The sequence below is a fragment of the Rana temporaria genome, chromosome 2 (assembly GCF_905171775.1).
Source record: "Rana temporaria chromosome 2, aRanTem1.1, whole genome shotgun sequence".
NCBI lineage: Eukaryota > Metazoa > Chordata > Amphibia > Anura > Ranidae > Rana > Rana temporaria.
Window position 1 is genome coordinate 381,949,481 of NC_053490.1, and position 12,320 is coordinate 381,961,800.

Consider the following 12,320-nt stretch of genomic DNA (forward strand, 5'->3'; position numbering starts at 1 on the left):
AGAGCACAGGCAGAAGCATCCTTAAATAGTTTGCGTTAGCATGCGCGCATGTGCATTACTGATAACTAGGGGTGATAAGCCGAACACCCCCCCGTTCGGTTCGCACCAGAACCTTCGAACGGACCGAACATTCGCGTGAACATTTAGAACCCCATTGACGTCAATGGGACTCGAACGTTCGAATTCAAAAGTGCTCATTTTAAAGCCTAATATGCAAGTTATTGTCGGAAAACGGGTTTGGGGACCCGGGTCTTGCCCCAGGGAACATGTATCAATGGAGAAAAAGTTTTAAAAACTGTATTTTTTTCTGGAGCAGCGATTTTAATGATGCTTAATGTGAAGAAAAAAAATGAAAAATTCCTTTAAATATCGTACCTGCTGGGTGTCTATAGTATGCCTGTGAAGTGGCACGTGTTTAGAACTGTCCCTGCACAAAATGAGATTACTATAGGAAAAAGGTAATTTAAAAATGCTTGCGGCTTTAATGTAATGTTTGGTCCCTGCAATATGGATGAAAATCACTGAGAAAAATAGCATGGGTTTCCCCGCCCCCCTCCCCCCAGGTCATAACAATCCCCTTTGGCCCTATATACTTTGAACAGCAGTATACAGGCGGTGCAAACAAGACAGGGACTGTAGGTTTGTTGTTAAGTAGAATCTGTTTGTAATTTTCAACTGGTACTTCTTTAAAGTGTAGCTTCAGGCATAAAATCTTTTTTTAAGCTTTTCTGAAAACATAGAGAAGGGTTATCACCCCTGTAACATTTGTTTTGTTGTCTGTGTGCATCTGTTCAGAAGATTGCACCTCACTTTCTGTCCCAATGACAAAAAAAAATTAGATTTTTTTTTTTGTGAAACAAGGATTGGTGATAAAGCATCAGTGGACAGGAGACACCCTTTACAGAAGAGAATTTCCCTTCCTAGGGGTAGATTTCCTCTCACTTCCTGTTGTCTCCTTCCATTTGCAAGTGGGAGTCGTTTGTAAGTTGGATGTTTGAAAGTAGGGGCCTGCCGTATATACTCTGCATAAATTTGGGCACTAGGTGTTGGTGTTGCCACAACACTGTAAGCCCTCACAGTTAGTCTTGGTGGGCGCTGGAACACCCTGCTGTGAAATATTAGATGAAGAATTGTAATTACATGCCCCTGTTGAACAGGGGGGGAGAATCTACCAACTGAAAAGGCAGCAGTTGAAGTGCTAGCAATTTAGCTAAGCTAGTATTCAACCACTGGGCATGTGGATGGCTGGGAGAGAACTTCTTTCGGCGCTGCAGCAGCTGGGGCAGGGAAATTTGCCTGGTACAATCTGCCATCGGTGTACCGATAGTAGATTGCCCGCATGTACTAGGCTGTGACACACCTAATTCTACACCTTCAGTCCTATCAGTGCAGGCTTCAGAGAGGACTGAGGGTATAGTGAGGTTGGAGATCCCAGCTGATGAGGGGCAAGGGGAGGTCCGCTTTGTTCTTTGGTGTGGGCCTTTGAGGTATGCTTGCCAACAAACTGCATGGCAGGTTGACATATGTCTGGTCAAGCATGTGGTGCCCAAGCCGGTGATGTTTTGGCCACGCGAGATACGCTTGAGACATATGTTGCAAATAGCAGCAGAGCAATCTGATGCACTCATCTCAAAAGAGGCCCACACCAAAGAACTTTTGGAATAACGCTGCGCAGCGCCCTGCACATGCATAGCTCTGCGTTGTGATGCAGTCGGTGTGCTGCCCTTAAGCTGGCCTCTGGAGGGCATCCTGCCTCATTGGAGATGTGCCTGTGCCTCCTCCTCCTCCCTCCTATGAGGCACCCACGTAGTGTCAGTGACCTCATCATCCCCTCCCTCCTCATCACTGTAGAAAACCTGGCAGTATGCTGCAGCTGGGGGAACATGACTGCCAGATTGCTGTCCTTCTTGGGCACCCCCTCTCTTTGGGCTTACGTTACTGCCTTCCTCTAGCTGTGTACCATCAGAGGACACAGGCAGTACACACCAAGAAGCTTTAGGTGCAAACTACAGAGGACACGTGCAGTACACACCAAGTAGCTTTAGGTGCAAACTACAGAGGACACGTGCAGTACACACCAAGTAGCTTTAGGTGCAAACTACAGAGGACACGTGCAGTACACACCAAGTAGCTTTAGATGCAAACTACAGAGGACACTGGCAGTACACACCAAGTAGCTTTAGGTGCAAACTACAAAGGACACGTGCAATACACACCAAGTAGCTTTAGGTGAAAATTACAGAGGACACGGGCAGTACACACCAAGTAGCTTTAGGTGCAAACTACAGAGAACACGTGCAGTACACACCAAGTAGCTTTAGGTGCAAACTACAGAGGACACGTGTAGTACACACCAAGTAGCTTTAGGTGCAAACTACAGAGAACACGTGCAGTACACACCAAGTAGCTTTAGGTGCAAACTACAGAGGACACGTGCAGTACACACCAAGTAGCTTTAGGTGCAAACTACAAAGGACACATGCAGTACACACCAAGTAGCTTTAGGTGCAAACTACAGAGGATACGTGCAGTACACACCAAGTAGCTTTAGGTGCAAACTACAGAGGACACGGCCAGTACACACCAAGTAGCTTTAGGTGCAAACTACAGAGGACACGTGCAGTACACACCAAGTAGCTTTAGGTGCAAACTACAAAGGACACATGCAGTACACACCAAGTAGCTTTAGGTGCAAACTACAGAGGATACGTGCAGTACACACCAAGTAGCTTTAGGTGCAAACTACAGAGGACACGGCCAGTACACACCAAGTAGCTTTAGTGGCAAACTACAGAGGACACGTGCAGTACACACCAAGTAGCTTTAGGTGCAAACTACAGAGGACACATGCAGTACACACCAAGTAGCTTTAGGTGCAAACTACAGAGGATACGGCCAGTACACACCAAGTAGCTTTAGGTGCAAACTACAGAGGACACGGGCAGTACACACCAAGTAGCTTTAGGTGCAAACTACAGAGGACACAGGCAATACACCACGTGAGAATACTGCAGCTAGCACAATCAACTGCCTGCCAGTAAATTAGGAATAGCTGATCTAGCTAAACTATACAGTGTATAAATATATGTACAACACCTGGGATGCATATATATCCTCTACACACTGTAACTTTAACTGACTAGACTGCCTGCTCTATCTACCTAGAAAAAATGACACTGTCTCTCTCTCTGTCTGTCTTTAACCACCGCTGAAACACACTACACAAGGCCGACCTGCAGGCGGCCATTTAAAGTGTGGGGTGTGTACTAAACCCCCTGAGCCATATTTGGCCAAAGCCACCCTGGCTTTGGCCAATTATGGCTCTACGTTTTTTTGCGCGCTGTGATTGGCCAAGAATGCGGGTCATAGTGCATGCTTGGCCAATCATCAGCCAGCAATGCACTGCGATGCCGCAGTGAATTATGGGCCATGAAGCACCACTCGAATTTGGCGCGAACGCCCCTTAACCTTCGTATTTTGACGAACGGTCGAATATACAATGTTCGAGTCGAACATGGGTTTGACTCGAACACGAAGCTCATCCCTACTGATAACCGTTCTGCGGAGATTCATGCGCACACGTGCATTTCTATTAGCCAAACCTCATTGTGTATGCACGTTTCTATTAGCCAAACAGTTGGTTGGTATTCTCTGACAACATCTGGGAGTATGTGCATATAATAATCTTTATTTTTAAGAATTTCTATTAAACATTTGTATATATTGTGAGGGATCCATAATTACAATGTTTCCTCCCTTGTTCAAAGATTTTATTATAATCTGGATCATTTTTACTAAGATTGTCCAAGACTCGCTATAGAGAACTCTAAAGGTTCCTATGATAGAAGTATTTTTTTTATATTTTCAATATATATCTAAATTTCCTGACCAAACAATTCTACACTACTATTCTTTTGTAGAGGAGGGATTTCTTTTATGTCTTCATATAAATTATTTTTAATTATGTAATTATGATATATACATGAGAGTTACCCATTAAAACAGTAAACTAAAGTATTATTCTTATATCACCAAGTCACGCTGCTTTTGCCCACATATACTCCACACAGTTTCATTGTGTCTTCATAGACAATAGTGAAAACCCTAAAGATCATCTTCTGAAATGTTGGACAGTCCCAGAAAACTTGGTATGGTTTACAGGTAGGTAATTTCCATGCTGCTTGTTGAAGATTATGTCTGTGATTAAGACCAGAAAAACGGGTTTAGGTTATTTCCAGTTCTTTAAAGCCTATCTGTAATTTTTTTGCAATAAGAATGTGTGTGTTTGTGGGAATAAAAATTATATTGGCAGACACTTACATTTTAATAACTTTGCAGCATTTAATTATTCTCTATCACTGGCATCTAGTACTTATCTTAAAAGAAAGCTGTACATAAAATATATGTTATAGGCATGTGTGAAATCAGCCTTCTATAGAATGCATAGGCAATCTATAAAATTGTCACAGTAACATATATACAAAATATGTAGGCTGCCATTGCTGACCACTAATCAAAAATGTTAAATGGATGTTACCTGAATTCCCTGAGCCAGATTTACTGCAATACACAGTAGACCTGTGCCTATAGACAGAAGATGTCATGACGCAGCGGATTCAAGCCATAGCGGTGTGCAGTACCGCATTTGGCCAGAGGTGCAGGGGTGCCGGAGCCGAGTGGAGCCGTTTGGATCTGTTAGGAGCCGTTGGGAAATACTCGGAAAACGTTGGAAATACTCGCTGAGCTGTCCCCGAGCCTTTTCGAGTATTTCCATGGCTCTCTGGCACCCCCCACCTCTGGCCACATGCGTTATTGCATGCCATAGAGGTCAATGCGGAACAAATTATTTTCGTTTCCATTGACTTTTATGGGGAAACTCACTTTGATATGCAAGTGCTTTGGATTACGAGCATTCTCCTGGAATGGATTATGTTTGTAATCCAAGGTTCCACTGTATTACATTGTATAATCCTGTATGTTGTGGTCGTTCAGGTGCTTATCTAATAGTTTTGTGAAAATATCGATGCTCCCCACTGAAACCACCACCTGTAGAAGGGAATTCCACATTCTTGCCGCTCTTAGTAAAGAACCCAGTGGCGGATGGTGCTCGAAATTTTTGGGTGGGGCGCAAACAAAGTGAAGCAAAAAACATCAATTGCAGCCACTGTGCTCATCAATTGCCACCACTGCGATAGGCGCAGCTGCTGGTTGTACTTGAGGTTGCTGATTCGGGGTTCTCAAGGAGGCCTGGAGCTGCTCAAAGCGGGAAGCCAGATCCTGAAGGAACCGCATCACCCAGGTCTGATTTGATTCCTGATTTGCAAGTCTGCGGACTATGCCTTGCAATGGATCGTCTGCGGGAAGCGTCACGTCGGCTGGGTCCATGGCTGATCAAACTGTCAGGTCACCTGTGGCCAGATGACAGATGCACCCCGTTGGAGTCAGGAGTGCACCACAATGTAGTGAACCCTATGGCAGACTGCTGCGGATGGACCACAGAGTGGATATGGAGGACAGGTCCACTGGAGCACAAACAGGGATCCCACAGAAGCCTGAGCCCAAGATTCCCCAGGGCTCGGAGTCTAAGATCCAGCTGGTATTCACCAGAGCCTCTAGTGGTGAGGATGGCCTTAGCTGCAACTGAATCCAGGTCGCGGCCCCCAGAGTCCCCTAGGCCACGCTCCGTAGGGAGAGAGGGGAAGCAGCCACTCAGGACACAAGAGATAGTGATGGGTTAAGCCGAGGTTGGGACGACAAGCAGACAAGGATAAATAAGGAACAGGCCAAGGGTCAGGGTCACAGGCAAACAGGAGTAGTCGGGGACAAGCCAAGATCAGTACACAGAGACAAACGTAGCACACGGCAAGCAGGCAAGCAGGAACACAATGCTTAACAAACAACGTTGATCAGCAAGGCAGACCTGCATTAAACCTCATTTGCCATGTTGTTGCCCACCCCATTCATTTGTTCAGATCTACTTGCAAGATTTCCACATCCTGCGGAGAAGTTATTGCCCTGCTTAGTTTAGTATTGTCCGCAAATACAGAGATTTAGCTGTTTACCCCATCCTCCAGGTCCTTTATGAACAAATTAAATAGGATTGGTCCCAGGACAAAACCCTGGGGGACCCCACTTTCCACCCCTGACTATTCCAAGTACTCCCCATATATCAATATACATTTTACACTAGAAGATTTTTGAATAAATAAATGTTTACGTGAATGGGGCATAACAATTCTAGCTGCCTGTGTGTCTATGGCTTCAGAATTTTGTAATTTTCAGACGTCAGAATGAGTTCAGAAAGCCCTAAACTGCATATTTGTTTCTGAGCAGTACTAAAGCCATTGAATCAGCATACCATCCAGTCAACTTGCATAAGGAGAGATCAAGCATTTATACCAAGGTATTTTTCATTTGACACAGTTATTCTTTAAAAGAGCTATGGTTTATATTAAAGTACAGTTATTCATTAGTATTATAAATACAAAAGTTGTCCTTATTGGCTAGCACAGTGTTGGGGAATTTCCCGTTGTGTATGTTGTAAACTGGGAGAAATGCCAGTAATTTTAGACAAGTTACAGAGTAGCTGTGACCCTAAAAACGAAAGTAAATAAATGCAGGGACATGTCCTGTGAATATTATTGACAGTGGTTCTAACAAACAGTTCTTTGATTTCAGCAGTTCTTATGTTCAAATTAGCGAGTAGAATAATTTCATACTGTAATTCTAGGAAATCTGGTTTGTATTTGAAGGATCCTTGGAAGTCAAGCTTAAAGTATTACTAAACCCAGGACCAAGCATTCATTATATCTGGTCTCCTACAGTACACAGAACAAAAAACTTCAATAGATTTAGTAACTATAAACTGCTAAATACCTTTTCTCATCAGCAGTCTTGTGACTTCTATCAGTGTCTGCCTAAAGCTTGTAGGAGTAGTTTTTATTTCCCCCTGATTGTCCTATGAGGCTACAGGACCCTGTCAGGTCACCTGTGGCCAGATGACAGATGCACCCCGTTGAAGTGGATATGGAGGACAGGTCCACTGGAGCACAAACAGGGATCCCACAGGAAGCTTGAGCCCAAGCAGCCACTCGGGACACAAGAGATAGTGAAGGGTTAAGCCAAGGTCAATGGGGGACAAGCAGACAAGGATAAACAAGGGATAGGCCAAGGGTCAGGGTCACAGGCAAACAGGAGTAGTGGGGGACAAGCCAAGATCGGTAAACAGAGACAAACGTAGTACACGGCAAGCAGGTAAACATTGCTTAACAAACAACGTTGATCAGCAAGGCAGACCTGCAGTGCACTGGTTAATATAGAGTTCCTGGGATGGCCTGGGGTGGAGCCATACAGGGATGAGAGTTGATAAAAGCAGCCAGATAAGAGAGTCTGGCCTCTAAGTTGAACACATGGAGAGAAAGGTAAGCTGACAGACATTACTGCATATCAATGACAGTACCCTCCCTCTTACGAGGCCTTCCCCGCCTGGGCTCGGGTTTAGAGGGGAACTTCAGATGAAACTTCTTTAACAGACAAGGCGCAAAGACCTTAGATGCAGTGATCCAAGACCTTTTCTCGGGGCCAAACACTTTCCAATGAACGAGGTACTGAAGAAGAGTCGGGAATCCATAATTTGACTGACCTCGTACTCCTGATTATCCTCAGAGACCGGTGCCATGGTAGGGAGAGGACGAGAGAACTTATTGAGGACTAAAGGCTTCAGAAGGGCAACATGGAAGGAGTTAGCGATTTTGAGGCTTTTGGGAATCTGGAGTTTGAAACAAACCAGATTCAGTTTAGAAGTTATAGTGTATGGACCAATGAATCTTGGAGCAAACTTCAGAGAAGGCACTCGGAGCTTGATGTTCCTGGTGGAGAGCCAGACTTTGTCCCCTGGCTAAAGAGAAAGTGGTTTATGCAAAGCCTTTGAATTTGTCAGCAGCTGCCCGGAGGGAATCATGAACGTCACTCCAGATAGAATTGAAGGACTCCTGAGCTGAAGCCAAAGCTGGAATATCCGAAGAACAGGTCATGGGAAGAGGAAGTTGAGGGTGTCTTCCATAAACTGAGAAAAAGGGTGTTTTCTGCGAACTGGTATTTAGATGATTGTTATGAGAGAATTCTGCCCACGGGAGTAGAGAGGACCAATCGTCATGATGAGCAGAGAATAAAGTGCGAAGAAAAACATCTAACTCCTGATTAACTCTCTCAGTCCGTCCATTGGATTGAGGATGGTAAAAAGAGGAAAAATCCAAGACAATGATTACAATAATATAGAAGCGAGACGTAAATTGAACACCCCTGTCAGAAACAATATGAGAAGGGACCCCATGGAGGTGGAACATTTCTTGAATAAAAATGGGAACCAAGGTGGAAAATTTCTCGAATAAAAATGGGAACCAAGGCAGGAGCAGAAATAAGACCAGGAAGAGGAACAAAATGAGCCATCTTGGAGAACCGATCGACTACCACCCAAATGACCTTATTATTCTCAGACAGTAGGAGATCGGTGATAAAATCCATGGCAATGTGAGCCCAGGGCTCCTTAGGAATGGGCAAGGGCATGAGGAGATAAAAACACAAAGTGTAGCGCTAAATATATGTGGGAAAAAAATTGGATATAGTGAAAAATATCCAATAATAAATGTCCATATATTGAAGACTGATAATCCCCAAATAAAGATAAAAATCTGGTAATAAGTCTCTAGTGGATGATAAGATTAAAAACAGTTCAAAAATTGGTGAGTAACACAGTGACTGGTCTCTACAAATAAGAAATGAAGTGAATCCACCATCGAAATGAATGGAGGCTTACGGGAATCAGTAGACCCAAAATAGGCTTATACCTAATGGGTCATACAAGCTTGTAACTGATAGTATCCAGCTCTCAGCAGGAAGATGAAATCCAATGCAGGCAATCGTAGTATCAGGGAAGGGAACAACTTGAAGTCAGCTTTTAAAGACTCAGATCCATACGGAAGGTTCAAATATTCAGTTCAAGGAAAAGGATGAGGAAAAAGGCAAAGATGCACATAGTGTAAATCCGCTTTAAAAAAAAATTCCCACATATATTTAGCGCTACACTTTGTGTTTTTATTTGTTTGTTCTTGCAGAATTGATCTATTCTGTTGTGTTGGCTGCAATTTATATGTTTATTTAAGTAGCGCGGTGTTAGTTATACTGTTAGTATAATTTCTTTCAAGGGCATGAGGAGACCAGCAGGAGCTTGTGTGGAGGATTTAGACTGAGTACAGACAAGACAAGCTTTGACATCGGAGTGGAGATTAGGCCACCAATAGTGACGACTGATGAGTAAACGGACCGGAGGAATCCAGCATGACCTGCCACCTTGGAATCATGTCCCCAACGAAGGATCTTAGCTCTTAGCTCAGTGGGGACAAAGGTCTTACCAGGAGGAATTTTTGAGTCCAGGGTGGTAGAATGGGCAACAATGCATGAGGTTGGGATGATCGGCTCAGGTTCAGGAGTGGACTCCTCATCCAAAGTGTCAAAAGACCTAGAGAGCACATCAGCCCCATCGTTACAGGAACCAGGTTTGTACGTAATCGTGAAATTAAAACGGGAAAAGAAGAGACTCCACCTGGCCTGTCTGGGATTTAGACGTTTAGCATTCTGTAAGTACTGTAAATTCTTGTGATCAGTGAAGATCGTTATGGAGTGAGGGGGAACCCTCCAAGAGATGACGCCACTCTTCTAACGCCAGTTTGATTGCGAGAAGTTCCCGGTCGCCGATGGCATAATTTCTCTCTGCCTGGGATTTTTTTTGGAAAAGAACATACATGGTTGACGTCTCTTCTCAAAGAGTTGAAGAAGCACAGCTTCCATCCCCATTGAAGAAGCATCCACTTCAATAAAGAATGCATCCCTAGGATTTTGTCTCCTCAAGAGAGGTCCAGAAACAAAGGCCTGTTTCAGGTAGTGAAACGCAGAAACAGCTTCGTGAGGCCAGTCTTTGGCATTAGCAACCTTCTTGGTCAAAGCGATAATAGACGCGGCAATGGAAGAGTAATTCCTTATGAACTGCCTATAATAATTTGTGAAGCAAAGAAAGCGCTGTGTGGCCTTGAGGCTAGCAGGAAGAGACCAGTTGGTAATTGCAAAAACTTTCCCAGGATCCATACGAAGACCCAAACTTGAGACAAAGCATCCCAGAAACAGGACCTCAGAACATTCAAAGGAACATTTCTCCAGCTTGGCATAGAGATTATTCTCTCTAAGGCGCTGAAATACAGTGCGGACATGGTTTCTGTGGACGAGCAGATTTCATTGACAAAGTTTTGAAACACAGCTGTGGCATTACACAAACCAAAAGGCATAACCAGGTATTCGTAATGGCCGTCTCAAGTGTTAAATGCAGTCTTCCATTCGTCACCCTCCCGTATTCGAATGAGATTGTACGTGCCTCTGAGATCCAACTTGGTGAAAATGGAGGCACCCTTCAACCTATCGAATAGCTCAGATATTAAGGGTAAGGGGTAACGGGTAACGATTTTTAATAGTAACCGCGTTAAAACCTAGATAGTCGATGCAGGGTCTCAAGGCACCATCCTTTTTGGCAACGAAAAAGAACCCTGCTCTTGCAGGCGATGAGGATTTCCGGATGAAACCTCTCTCAAGATTCTCTGTGACATTCTCAGACATGGCCTCGGTCTCTGGGATGGACAGAGGGTGGGTACGACCCCTGGGAGAGTTGCTCCGGGAACAAGGTCAATAGGACAGTCAAAAGACCTGTGGGGAGGAAGCACCTCAGCTGATTTCTTACAGAACATATCCCGGTAATCAATGTATTCAGCGGGAAGATCAGAAGATACAGATGTGGTAGCAACCGGAAGTCTCTCCTTGAGTGCCACCTTGAGAAGAAATGACAAGAAACATGAGGAACCCCAAGCCAGGATCTGCCCAGAGACCCAGTCCACATGGGGAGAGTGGAGCTGTAGCTAAGGAAGGCCCAATACAAAGGGGGTAGAGGCCTTGGGTAGAATGAGAAAGGATATCCACTCCTGATGGAGAATCCCTACCAACATCCTAATAGGTAGCATCTGGAAGCGAATAGGGCCCCCTGGGAGGACAGTGCCATCAATTGCCAAGACTACCAATGGCGTAGTGAGGGGTGAAAGGGTAAGCTTCATAGAAGAAGCAGTTCTCCAGTCCATAAAATTGCCAGCAGCCCCGGAATCCAGATATGCAAGGGTCGATTGAGGAGAAGTGCCTACATGAAGGAACACCGGAAGAAGAAGACGGGAAGATGATGTTTCTGGGTCCAATACTCCACCTTCTAAATGTATTAGACCCAAGCGTTTCCCGAGCGAAGCGAGCAGGAGTCACGAAAATGACCCTTGCCCCCACAATAGAGACACAAGCCCAGAGTTCTGCGCATAGCACGTTCTTCAGGGGTTAGTCTGGTCCGGCCCAACTGCATAGGTTCCTCAGCAGGCAGAGGATGCTCCACGGGACGAAGTGAGGGGAGCTCAGACTGGCTAGGGCCTAGGGAGTGTTAGCGTCTTTTTTCTATGGACCTCTCCTGAAAACGAAGTAGCCACTCAGGACACAAGAGATAGTGAAGGGTTAAGCCGAGGTTGGGGCGACAAGCAGACAAGGAACAGGCCAAGGGTCAGGGTCACAGGCAAACAGGAGTAGTCAGGGACAAGCCAAGATCGGTACACAGAGACAAACGTAGCACACGGCAAGCAGGAACACAATGCTTAACAAACAACGTTAATCAGCAAGGCAGACCTGCAGTGCACTGGTTAATGGTTAATAAGAGTTCCTGGGATGGCCTGGAGTGGAGCCATACAGGGAGGAGAGATGATAAAAACAGCCAGATAAGAGAGTAAGGCCTCTAAGGTGGACACATGGAGAGAAAGGTAAGCTGCCAGCCATTACTACATATCCATGACAGACCCCTGACCTCTGTCTTGACAGTGCTGATTGGCCCTGTGCTGTTAAAGTGGAGTTCCAACTACATTAACCAATTTTTAGAAGAAATATATTTCATCAGGCAATCATATTGTATATATATGTGTAGCGCTCACCCCCGAAGGAGCCGCTGGATAGTTTGGGATCGGCGTATTAAGTTACCCTTTTTTTGGGGTCTAGGGGTGACACCTGTGAGTGTAGGTACAGAGCGAGTGTCTAGACATCAATGAAGTTTTAAATGCTTTATTCCAAGGCCCAACACGGCCAACATCAACATGGCACACAATAGAGAAAGGTTGATGAGCATAGAGAGAACTTTAGTATCAGGCCCTGGATATGAGGGAGAGCAAGCCTGCTCTCTGCAATAATTTAGCTCAACTCGT